Genomic DNA, 12,801 nt, shown 5'->3' with positions numbered 1-12,801 from the left:
TTCTCCTCCTCCTCCTCCTCCTTCTCCTCCTTCTCCTTCATTGAAAGGCAAACAGGCTCAGGGAGGTGAACTAAATGCTAAAATTCTATACCTTCAGCCCAGAAAATGTTTTTGCTTTCTAGGTCCATATATTCCTCTGGTTCTAGGACACAGTCATCATTACTCTATCCAGTGCCACAAAGTCAACATTTTCAAAGCTGAACTCATCACCCTTATCACCCAAACCTGTTCATTGTCTCAGCTGCTGGTCTGCCCATCCATCCATCTATCCATCCATCCATCCATCCATCCATCTATCCATCCATCCATCTATCCATCCATCCATCCACTCATCTACCCATCCATGTATTCTCTATCATCCACCTATACATTCACCCACCCATCTACCTGCTATTCATTCCTCCAACCATCCATCTATCCACCCATTTATACACCCATTTTTCATTTATTCAGCTGTTCAAGTCAGAAAATTGAGTGAACAGCAACAGTGCTTTAGAGATGAATTCAGGCTTGAGTTTGAACTTCATTCTGGCATTAATGTAACTTCTCTCCTTGTATCCATCTTGATTTCAATTACTTCATTTGTAAAAAGAAAATTGTGATACTGAGTCAGACATCTGACACTGAACAAAAGCACTTATACTGCATTACATTTTTGGTAGAATAGAAAAAAATATGTGTGCACCTTATATAAGATAGTGGTTGGCACTTAAACATGTAATGAGTGGTTATTACCATTACTATTTGTATTAATATTATGACACCTACAATTGTGCATCTGTGTAAACCCCAGAGCACTCTGTACATGTGGATGTTTACATACATATACATTCTGTGTTCACAAACTCACATGTGTCAGTGTATAACAGACAGACAGGCAAATCAATTAAATAAGATTGGCAAAGGAATGTGTCATTTTCTCCCCAAGAGGAGTCCTTGCAGCTTTACATTTGTGTAAGAGAATTTTAATAAATGTTAAATACACAGTTATAAGTCTTCAGAATAATTTTCTGAGTCATGTTCTTAACTAATTTTAACAGTAGCTACTACTTATTCAATGTTTACCTTGCACTAACTCTGTGCTCAGTGCTTTATATATGCCAATTATTTAATCTTTGCAATAGCATTGGAGAATAAGATTTGGAGTCTTTGTTTGATAGACAAGAAGGCCGATGTTTAGAGCGATTAAGATTGTTGCTCCAGATTGCACAGTCAATCCATGTCAAGCTGGGAGCCTACCTCTTTTTGTTTTGAGACAGGGTTTCACTGTCACCCAGGCTGGAGTGCAGTGGCACCATCATGGCTCACTGTAGTTTCAACCCCCCAGGCTTCCGCAATCCTTCTGCCTCAGCCTCCAAGTAGCTAGGACTACAGGTATGCACCAGTATGTCTAACTAATTTAAAAATTTTTTATTTCTTTTAAATTTTTTAATTTTTTAATTTTTTATTTTTTTGAGATGGGGTCTTACAATGTTGCCCAGGCTGGTTTTGAACTCCTGGGCTTAAGCAATCCTCCCTCCTCTACCTCCCAAATTTCTGGGATTACAGGTGTGAGCCACTGTGCCTAGCTGGGATTCTATCTTAAGTCTAATTGCAGATCCTGGGCTCTTGCCCTCATGTGTGCCCTCACACAACAGAGAGCAGATTGTTATTAACAGACACCTCTGCCTTCAGGGTCTTTTTCTAATCGGTAGCTGTGGGCAGTTTTCCAACTCTGTGTCCCCAAGGTCACAATAGCAGTCGCATGTCTCTTTCTGATCAGGGTCAGCTCTTGCAAAGTGATGGATTTTCCCAGTCTCCCACTTGGCTCTGGAGGATAGACTTCACATCAAAATGGCATTTGAATAGCACTTTCCTTTCCAAAGGATCCCAAAGCCACTTATCAGGTTTGCCTCCCCAAGGGTTGTCTTTCAGGCCTGACTACTGACTGTGAGCTAGGCTAATTACCCTGTTCCGGGGTCCTAGAAAAAGCCAAGATGGGCGATGTTGCTCTCTGCACCCTAGCATTGTAGTAGGGTGGGAGGAGGAGTTCATAAATGAGCCAAGCTAGATCCATTTGATCCATTTCCAAGACACCCAGTACACACACAGCCTTGGTTCTCCATATGAAATGGGATGGGGAAAGTTGTGTTTACTAGAGCTCCTCTCAGGACAGAAATGTTTTAAATGGCATTCTCTGGATACACTGCTTAGCAGAGCTGCTCTCTAAGTTGGGTGGTTCCATTTGTCTGTTCATTTACTAATTGCATTCTAAGTGTATGCACAGACAGTACTGTTGTAAAGGTCTTACATGACCAATCTCATTTCATCTTCCCTACAACCCTATAGAGACACCATTATTATTTCCATTTTACAGATGAGGAAATAGCTGCAGAAAAGTGAAGTCATTAGTTTAAGAACATGTAGTCAGAGAGTGGATTTTGAACCTACACTCTTGACTCCAAAATCTGATGTTCGCTCACTCTGCAAGATTGCCTTTGACATCAGCAAGATGAAGAAAGATGCTGAGGTGTCTTGACAACGAAGAGTCCAGGGAAGATTTGGGAAGGTCATGCCCTATGGGGACTTGAGAATGTGCAAATGTTGGGTGACATGCAATGTGATTCTTCCCTGGGATGGGTGAAATTTTGAGTTAAAAATCACAACAAAAATATCAATATATTTGATGTGACAGTATTTTGGGGGGAAGCTAGTGATGCAGCTGGGTTTGTGCTGGAATTGGTAGGGGGTGAAGCAGCCTGAGAGGACGAGGGAGTCAGCAGCCACCTGGGTTACAGGAACAGTGCCAAACAGGGGTGAAAAGGGTACTGTTCATTCCCATTGTACCGCCGAACCCACCATTAAGTCTCTTCATTAACGAGGGGCATGCACATGTTTTGCTCGCTTAAAGAAGCTTTCCCTAACTAGTTTAAGCTCTGTGCAAAGCTCATGACATTTGGGATTTAAATTTCATTTAAGTGTTGCCAAGAGGAAGGTAAAAATCATACACACACAGCACAGAACGGGCCTTCAATTCCTACAGCATCAAAGCACTTAAAAAAAATTCTCTAAAAAGACTCTGGGGCTTTTGCAAATTTCTCCTACAAAATAGCATTTTTGTCAGAAAGAGGAGAATCAGCAATGCATGAATTAAAATCCTCTTGAAACCCAGATGGATTTTAAGATTGAGGATGAGAAATTGCTTCCCTAAAAGCCAATGAAGCCAGAACATGGAGTCTTTTTTTTTTTTTTTTTTTTGAGGCCACTTCTGTAGGAAGTCAAAGTGCCCATTAGAAAAGTATTTAAAAACCTAGAAATCATGAAATAACAGGCATTAGGAAGCCCTGTAAATCAGTTTGAACTTCTCATTTAAATTGCCATTTTTTTCCTGAAATCCTATGAGGTGGCCTCATAGGTGATCCCAAAGTTTTGCCAAGCCAGTCCTCATAGCCATAAGGTAAAATCTGCTCTCTCTGATCATTTTACAGTGAAACTGTGCTGGACAAATGGCTGCTGACATTGTGAACAGGCTCTTCTGGTCTATTAATTTACCAGGGCATGTACTCACATAAAGGCCTGCCCATCTAGGGGATGGGATGCTACATAATTGGTGTCCTACATAGGTCTGAATAGTGCCTCGGGGGCTACTCTGGGATCAGTCTTGTTTACTCCAACCTCATGGCTAAACAGACTGCCAGCAGGGCTCCAGAGGCTGAGGGGATATCCCTCAGAGGAGTTGCAAAAAGGTGCCCCAAGCACTTTGTGGTGAAGATGCCCCCTTTTCTTGCCACTCCTCCCCCAAGTACCCATCATTAGGTGATGCAGTTCTCTGTTGCTCAGCACGTCTGCAGAGGGGAGCTCCACGCAGTCATGATCCAATCAGTCACCTCCAACCATGTCAGCAGACAGGGGAGGTTAGGTTTGGAAAAGAGGCATTCAATGAGCATTTATTGAACCCTGATTCAGTTGCTTTTACTTATGCTATGTTATTGAATTCTCTTAGAAGCCCAGAGCAGTTTAATTATTCCCATTTTTAAGTTGAAGAAATGAGGTTCAAGGAGAATAACAACTGGTCCAACACATTCCTCTACAACACTGTCTCTTGGGATAAATGTTGGGGAGGATTATACAGATATAGCCCTTGAAGACAGAGACATACAGTTAACATCTCAGTGTATTTTCTGGCTAAAGAAAACATTTATTGAGTGCTTACTTTGCGTTGGCTACTGTCGCATGTGCCTCACATGTGATAATTCATTTTACCATCAGAAGAGCTCAATGATTTTATCCCTAATTTACAGATGGGTAAAAATACAGGTACAGCACAGAGAGACGGAGTAACTTGTCTAAAGTCACAGAGCTAATCAGGAGTGGAGCTAGGGTTCAAACCCAAACAGTGAGGCTCTGTATTCTTTCTCCCCACAACATTCTGTTAGGAAAAAATTCAAACATACAGAAAATTTGAAAAAATAAAGGAGAAAATCTACAGTGGACACCTGTGTGCCCACCCCCTAGATTCTGTACTTTTAAGCATTTTGCTGTATTTATTTTACCATATATCTGTCTACTCACCCATCAGCCCCTCTTATTTTTTAATCCATTTCAAGGCAAGTTGCAGACATCAGTACACTCCACATCTAAACACTCCAGCATAGATATCATTAATTAGAGTTCAAAATTCATTTACAGTTCTTTTTTGAGATAAAACTTACATAGAAAGAAATACACAAATTTCTATTGTACCATTCATTGAAATTCAGCAAAGGTATACACCTGTGAAACACAAACCCTATCAAGGCAGAGGACGTTTCCATCGCCCCAGAATGTTTCCTCACACTCTCAGGAAACCACTGTTCTGAGGTTTTATTTTTATTTTTAATTTTTTAAATTTTTTTGTGTGTGATGGAGTCTTGCTCTGTCACCCAGGCTGGAGTGCAGTGACGGGATCTCAGATCACTACAACCTCCGCCTCCTGGGTTCCAGTGATTCTTCTGTCTCAGCCTCCCAAGTAGCTGAGATTGCAGGCATGCACCACTATACCCAGCTAATTTTCATGCTTTTAGTAGAGATGGGGTTTCACTATGTTGGCCAGGCTGGTCTTGAATTCCTAACCTCAAGTGATCTGCCTACCTCTGCCTCCCAAAATGCTAGGATTACAGGCGTGAGCCACCATGCCCACCCTGTTCTGACCTTTTAGAATTGTAAATATGCTTTTCCTCTTCCAGAACTTTATAGAAGTGGAACCACACAGTGTGTACTCTTTCATGTCTGGCTCCTTGGGTACAGTGTAATGTGTTTTAGATTCATCCACCTTGTTCATGTGTCTGTAGTTAGTTCCTTTACATTGCTGAGTAGTTTCTCATAATGTGAATACATCACAGTTGATTTATTCATTCTCTTGTCGATGGGCACCTGTGCTGTTTCTTCTCATCCCCTCTTCTGCTTTTTTGAATAGGATTGCTGTATTTGTGTACTAGTTTTTCTATGGAAGCAGGCTTTCATTTCTTTTGAGTTTAAACTTAGGAGTGGAATCCTTGGGGCAAAGGCTCGATTTATGTTTAGTTTTATAAGAAACTGCCAGACCACTTTCCAAAGTGGTTGCGTACTTGTACATTTCCGCTCAGCAGCCTGTCATGGTTCCAGCTTGGATGCTAAGATGAAGCAGTATACACTGCTGCCTCTCCAAGTAGGAGGCTAATAAATATTTGCAGCAGAATGAGCTCAATAAAGGTTAGAAAGAATGAATGAGGTATCAGCAGAGATGACACCTGCCAGGCCAGTGGGGAATCTGTTTTCAGCTCTTCAACTTAATTTTCTTAATGAATATCACTGAGGCTGCCCCAATGTGACTACAAAGCCAGTGTACGTAGAAAACTTGCTGGACGTGTGGTTCCTGGGTACATAAACCCTTTATGTGTGTGTGGATGTGTATAAACAAATAAATGTGTGTGTGTGTGTGTGTGTGTGTACTCCACAACCCTTCAGCCTTGGAGTTGGGAGCTATATTTTGGCATATTTTATAGATGAGGAAACTGAGGCTCTGGGAGCGTGAATGACTCACCCATGGGAATTCACCAAAGGAAAAGCCAATATGTGATTTGATCCCACTTCTGTTTGACTTCCAAATCTAAGCATTTCTTACTGTATTCTAAAATATTCTGCTGTGAAGAAAGACAGGTTGAGAGAACCTAAGGGGAGCTGAGAGATGGAGCTGGACACCCTGTGCCCCATGGTGTCCCGGTACCTGGGAAATCCATAACAACCAGAAGGCATCTAGGGCCACGGTGATGGGCACAAGTCTCCTTGGTAACTTTGCTGCTACAGACTTCATCCTTAAAGGGAACTTAGAGCTATTGCAAATGCAGAGACAGAAAATACTGTACAATTAGCAATGAACTCTGCAACAAGTGATTGCAACTTGGATACAAAGAAGTAACCATCTTGACACAGACAGTCATAGAAACAGGTAAGAAAACAACCAGCATGAGACACAAGGAAGTGGGAAGTCATGTCCCTAAGGGCAAAAACTGGAAACTACCCGTAAACAAGGACTAGTTGTAGACAAAACGATGGTGCACCCATGCCACAGAGCTCTGTGCAGCCCGTTGAAAACAATGGGGACAATTTCTGTGAACTCATATGAAACAATGACCGGTATACATTTAAAGTAGACATACACATATGCACACACAATTTCAAATATTTTATGTAGAATGTGAGGTTATTTGTGTTAAGAAGAATTCTTTTCTGCTTGTAAATACACAGCGCATTTCTGGGAGGACATACCAGGAATTCTCAGTGGTTACTTCTGGAGGGTTAGAAAGGAGAGCTGAGAGGAAAGGGGGAGTTTTCCTTCTTTACACAATTCTGAATTCTTTGCATTTTTTTAACACTGTCAACACGCAGAAATAATTATAAAAAAGGATTCTGAAACCCGAGGAAAGAAAACAGAGGAGGAATCTGGTTTGTGTAGAACAGAGGCAATTTCCTTTGACCCACTTGGCAAATTGTTTTGCCAATTTCTGGTAAGGAAGAATTGGAAATGAATTCTGGAAACACTTGGGCATTATTTATATCTTTGCCTGGAGGTAATTTTGCTTGTTGCACCTTACAGCATGCTGTCTGAGGTTCTGACACTGCACCACTCCAACAAATCTTTTCTCATTTAATATTCATTAAGTACCACTTTAACAAAACCATCTAGGTACCGGTGTGGTAGCTCACCTCCAGTGGGCTATGGCTGTGAGTATCTATGCCCTAGTGTAGTCCTCATTCTTTGAATGTAGGCTAGTCACACAATCTTGCTTTTGGCCAGTGGAAATTGACACTGAGGAATTTCCAATAGTGGGTCTTAAGTAGCTTTGAAATTTCCACCTGGGTCCCTGGGAATACTTGTGTCATATGATTAATCTGACTATCTCAAGATTGCCAAAGTGTAAGGAAGTCCCCATGCTGGCCATGTGGAGAGGATGGATGCAGAAAGAGAAGTCCCTGGCCAGTCATAGCAGTCCCAGTTGTCACAACAGAGGATCCAGTCCTGTGAGTGAACAGCCTGGTTGAGCCTTCAGATGACTGCAGCCCCAGCACCATCTGACTGCAGCTTCATGCAGACCCTAAGCAAGAACCACCCAGCTGTGCCCAGTCAGCCCACAGAACATAAGAGAGAATCATACATTTTTGTTTTAAGTCTCTACGTTTTAAGGTAGTTTGTACTCAGTCATGGATAACCAGAACAACTGTTTATGAACTCTCAGTGATGCCTTTAGCCACAGGACACTGAGCACAAATGAAATATTGCACAATTGCCTAACAAATTAAACATAAAATAGGACTGATTAGGCTGGAGCAAAGGCCTGCTGGGTTTTCCTCCTAGTACCCTCCACTGCAGACCCAGTACTCTCGATTAGCTAATTGGGAGGCTGAGGCAGGAGAATAGGGCAGAGTCCAGCTGGAGGACCACAGCCCGGGGCCTGGGTTTGCTGGAAATGTCTGCAGACAGATTTTATGTCCCAGAATAGCCAGAGGCTCCTGGGACAAGAATGAGGGAGACTCACTACCTGTCTTCAAGCCCTGGTTCCTAGAGTTTTCTTTTCTATGTTAATTTCAACATTGTTGGTGTGCAGGGCCAAGGCATTGTATAACTGTAAGGGATACCATGCACATTCCAGGCTGTAGAAACGGGATCACTGTTGCTGGGCTGTGATTGTCCACTGTGGCTGCCCTAGCTGTAGGGTCTGGAGTTCCGTCTGCGGGTCTCCACCATGCTGAAGCTATATAGGTGCTAGAAGCGCCCATCATCTGGGGCTTTGGTCTGGGCAGCTAGGAAGTGGCTCTTGGCCTGGGGAGCTGGGAAGAGAAGCTCCCACCTGTCTGACTTGTTAACCTCTGCCATTCTTTTGGTGCACAGAGGACTGGTGTAGTGACAGCCTCCTATCATCCCCCCTCCAGAGGGATCTAAAATGCAGAGCTAACCTCATCACTCTGCAGTTTGAAACATCCCATGGCTCCCCATTGCCTAAAGGAATGAATAATGCTTATTCTGGCACGTGAAAAATGCTGATTCCTGGGCTTCATCCTCTGAGGTTTTAATTCTTTGGTTTTGGGAGTGGGAATCAGTTGCTCTGTGTGTGTGTGTGTGTGTGTGTGTGTGTGTGTGTTTAATTGTTTTGAGACAGGGTCTTGCTCTGTTGCCCAGGCTGGAATGCAGGGGCATCATCTCGGCTCACTGCAAACTTTGCCTCTCAGGTTCAAGAGATTCTCCTACCTCAGCCTCCCAGTTAGCTAATTTTGTGCCACCACACCTGGCTAATTTTTACATTTTTAGTAGAGATGGGGTTTCACCATGTTGGCCAGGCTGGTCTCCAACTCCTGGCCTCAAGTGACCCACCCACCTCGGCCTCCCAAAATGCTAGAATTACAGGCATGAGCCACTGTGCCCAGCCAGACGCTGAATTTTTAATAAGTGCTGCAGCTTGATTCTCTGCGTGTTTCTCAGATTACTCACACTCTGGGAAATACTGACTTATGGGAAATGCCAAAATTTTTCCAAAATATATTCGGGGCCCTGTATGATCTTTAAGCCACTTCTTTCCACTCTTCTACATTCATTCTATTCTCCAGTCACACAGACTCCCCTACCTATGCTCAAACATGCAGCCTTTTTCCCCATCTCCCTGCCTTGGCACAGGAGGAACACGGCTGCCCTCTGCCCAGGGCACCTTCCTTCCTCACTTGCTCTGCCTGGAAAACCTGTGCTCACCTTCCAGGCCCCCATTCACCCAGCCTCCGCTGGGGTGCCTCCCTGCCTCTCTAGTGGGACAGCCATGTACTTCCCTGCTTCCCTCTGATCCCTTTAGTCCTTCTCCTGCTCCTGGAGTCACTTGCATCTGCAGACTTGCCCCTGGGCTGTGAGGATCTTGAGGCAGGGACATTACCTGGCCGGGCTCTGCATCTCCCAGGCTTGCATCCCCAGGGGTGTGCATGAGGCCCAGGCCAGTGCTCAAAAGTAACGAGTAAAGGAGAAATGTTAAAGGAAGGATGAGGGCAGGCAAGTGTCAGCCTAAATGTCCTTTGAGTCCCCTGGGAATAGGGAAAAGGGAGACAAAGAGCAGGAAGACAAATCCAGATTCTGAATTAGATCTCTAGGGACACAAAAGGAAACTCCTTTGGCCAGAATGTTGGCCACAGACCCAGGGACTACAGTCATAGCCTTAGAGGCACACTGAGGGGGCTGTGGGTAGAGAACTCATTTTCAGGTCTCTCTAAGGAGTTTCAGCGTGGATGCAGAGTTGTCTTCTCGGTTCTTTGGTCCCCAAATGGTCCCTCCTCGTTTCCAGGCTCCCACTCATTCAGATGCCCCAAACCTGGGGTGTATCCTTGGCTCTTGTCTCTCTTCCCCACTGATGTTCCATGGAGCCCAAGTCCTGCACTCTTACATCATAATCTCTCCTGATTTCCCTCCCTGTGCACCCTAGCCATTATCTGACTTAGGCTTTCCTCACCTGGAGTGCTCAGGCACCAGCGTTTGCAAAGAAACATTTGCAAGCAGGCACTTCAACACGCCCCAGAGGATGACAGACCTCCTACTTGCAGAGATTTTACCAAAACCTTTAAAGGTTACAGTCTTCTACCCTACAATCATCTCACTAAAGCTGTCAGGGACATCACTGAAAATGAAAACCTGCAATGAACAAAGTTCACACAAAGGAAGCCTGCCAATCGTCGACGCATTGGGATGTGGTGGGGGTTTCTGAGACTAGATTTTTGCAATCAGCCAACTGTCCAGTGCGGCAGCTCTCTCACGCTCCGGGATGGATTTCTCCCTCTTGACCTCCAAGGGGCCACCCTGGGGGAACGGACAGACCTTGGGCTTTGGAAGGCAATTTTGTTTCAGGTGAGGAAAACCTAAGTCACAATTTTGCTTCAAACTTTGGCTCTGCTGCTGCATGACTCTAAGGGTCGTTCAACTTTTTGAGCCTCAGTTTCTTCATGTCAGTAACCCCATCGACTTGTTGTGAGGGTTATATGCGGACACAAAAGGTAAACAGCCCAGCACAAGGCCTGCTCATTGTGAGACACTCTCACTTCGGCCTGATGTCTGTGTGTCTGTTCATCATATTTATCATATTTTCTTTTCTTTTCTTTTTTTGAGACAGAGTTTCACTCTTGTTGCCCAGGCTAGAGTGCAATGGTGTAATCTCAGCTCACCACAACCTCTGCCTCCCAGGTTCAAGCAATTCTCCTGTCTCAGCCTCCCGAGTAGCTGGGATTACAGGCATGTGCTAGCATGCCGGGCTAATTTTGTATTTTTAGTAGAGACAGGTTTTCTCTATGTTGGTCAGGCTGGTCTTAAACTCCTGACCTCAGGTGATTCACCCGCCTTAGCCTCCCGAAGTGCTGGGATTACAGGTGTGAGCCACCACACCTGGCCCTGTTCATCATATTTTCAATTAGGAGAGGCCCCCCTAATAGTGGAATAGGAATATACTCTCCACACCCATACCAATCACCTGGATTCAAACCCCAACTCTGCCATTTCGAGCTGTGTTGTCTTGGGCAAGTTTTCACCTCTCCATGTCTCTATTTCTTCATCTGCAAAATGGTGCTAATAATAGCTTTTGACCCCTTAGGGTTATTTTGAGGCTTAAATAGGCTATGACATAGGTGCTTGGGACAGAGGCTGGCTCATAATAAACTCTCAATGAATGTCAGAGGTAACTATTAGCCCTCCTCCTATCAGCATATCATCAGTGCTTACAGCTGGCCTGTCGGTGATTACATAGGAACCTATAATTAAGCTGAAGAACTTGAGTATATGCCCCCCAATAGCCTGGTCTTAAAGAATTACTTTCCAATGGTCCTCATTAGCCCACTTTAGCAAAACATGGGTGCATTCTCAAGTTATTAACTGACCCAGCATTAGTGGATTGCAGTACCATTAAGCAGGAAACCCGGGCTTTGCAGATAAATAGATCCAAATTCACACCTCAAGCTGTGTGACACCGGGCAAATGGCCTCACCTCTCTGAGCCTCGGTTTTCTCATCTGTAAAATGGAGATACTAATACCTACTTCTTGGGGCTCATAGTATCTTTCTTGTCCCATTCACCAAGCCACACAAAGTCTTTGGCTTTTCAAGAATTGTTAAAAAGCAGACTGCTTAGGAAGGAGGGCTGGCTAGTTCAGGTGGGATGCTACTTAAGAAAGTTGATGAGAGCCATTCCTGAGTCACAGCTGTGGAAACTTCCTGGCACAACTCCCTGGCCTTCCTCTGTCCTTAAATGTGCACTGCCTTCTCAATTCTGACTCACCGGCAGCTCCGATGGCTTTCTCATTCCCCACATGAGTGGGAAGTGGTTTTGGCTCTAATTTCAGCATCTCATTATCCTGGGGGCACAGTAACTCAGTCACACAGTACCAGACTCAAATCCATCCCGACATCTCCTACGCTCACAAGCAAGACCCTCACCTGCAATGATTTGCACAGACTTCAAACAGCAGCACATTGTATGGGGCTGGGAGGGTCAAGGTGGAGATAGAAGATGAAGATACTAGCCCATATTACTGTGCAACAGAAACGTCATACTCATAGGCCTAGTTAATCCTCATGGCAAGCCAATGATGTAGGCAATATCATCCCTAGCTTTTAGATGTCGGACCTAACACACAGAAAGATGACACCACTTTCTGTCATGGTAGAATTGAAATTGGAACCTAGGTCTTTGGTTCTTTCGAAAAATCCGTACACTTGACCATTATAGGATACAGTTCCTCACTGTCCTAAGCCAGCTACGAAGCTGTGATTCTCCAGCTGGATGTTGTTGGTGTGTCACGACTAGCTCCTCAAAATGCAGCTTAATTGAAGACACAACATATGAGCATATGCACACACACACACACACACACACACACACACACACACACACACAGTGAGATTTTGAATGCCAGGAAACTTTCTGTAATATTAACCTGGTATTTCCAACTGTTTTTAACTTGAATAATCACACTCAAAGTAGCTGCAGGAATGTGAAAAGAAAAAGGTTGTACAGATAATTATAAAAGCAAAACCCAAACAAAGCATCTGTGACCTCTGCCTTGGGAGAGGCCCCCTGTCCTCCACTTACCTGAGACCACACAGGGAGAATAAGTGAGATCCTGATTGTGAAGAGAGGGAGGGAGGGAGGGAGGGAGGAAGGAAGGAAGGAAGGAAGAGAAAGAAAGAAAGAAAGCAGATAATTATAAAAGCAAAACCCAAACAAAGCATCTGTGACCTCTGCCTTGGGAGAGGCCCCCTGTCCTCCACTTACCTGAGACCACACAGGGA

Source organism: Colobus angolensis, unplaced genomic scaffold (assembly GCF_000951035.1).
Source record: "Colobus angolensis palliatus isolate OR3802 unplaced genomic scaffold, Cang.pa_1.0 Scaffold27, whole genome shotgun sequence".
NCBI lineage: Eukaryota > Metazoa > Chordata > Mammalia > Primates > Cercopithecidae > Colobus > Colobus angolensis.
Note: the sequence above shows the minus strand (reverse complement) of the source record.